The 415-nt window shown below is 43.6% G+C and overlaps 1 protein-coding gene across 1 annotated transcript in view; it reads left to right on the forward strand.

Annotated features, from left to right (window-relative positions):
- Positions 1-415, forward strand: part of LOC109507917 (voltage-dependent calcium channel subunit alpha-2/delta-4-like) — a 24,931-nt gene that overhangs the window by 9,145 nt on the left and 15,371 nt on the right. The window lies entirely within an intron of this gene.

Raw genomic sequence — 415 nt, forward strand, 5'->3', positions numbered from 1 at the left:
GCAATTTTGGCTGCTGACATATACTTCACAATGCCCCCCCCCACGTTCTAAAATGCTTCCAGAATGTTAGATCGTGTTCTCGAATGATCACAGAATGTTGCGGAGGATTATATAATGCCCACAATGTCACAAATGCAGAAAATGTTCAGAAATGGTTCAAAATGCGCCACCAGATTCCAGAAGTTTTGTTTGTGCACGATGTTCTACAATGGCCCGAAAGACTCTGCAACTCACCATGTCCTCAAACAACTCCAAAAATGCCCCCCGAGTGTTCTAGAATGGTTCCAGAATGATTCAGAATCTCCTCTAATGTTCCAAAAATCTCAACAATGTTCGGTTTGCGTGTCTCATAAATGATGGCCACATTCCCATCATGCTCCTTTCACGCTTGTGCTTGGCTAATATGCTCACAGCC

The sequence above is a fragment of the Hippocampus comes genome, unplaced genomic scaffold, assembly GCF_001891065.2.
Source record: "Hippocampus comes isolate QL1 unplaced genomic scaffold, H_comes_QL1_v1.1 scaffold302, whole genome shotgun sequence".
NCBI classification, from domain to species: Eukaryota; Metazoa; Chordata; class Actinopteri; order Syngnathiformes; family Syngnathidae; genus Hippocampus; species Hippocampus comes.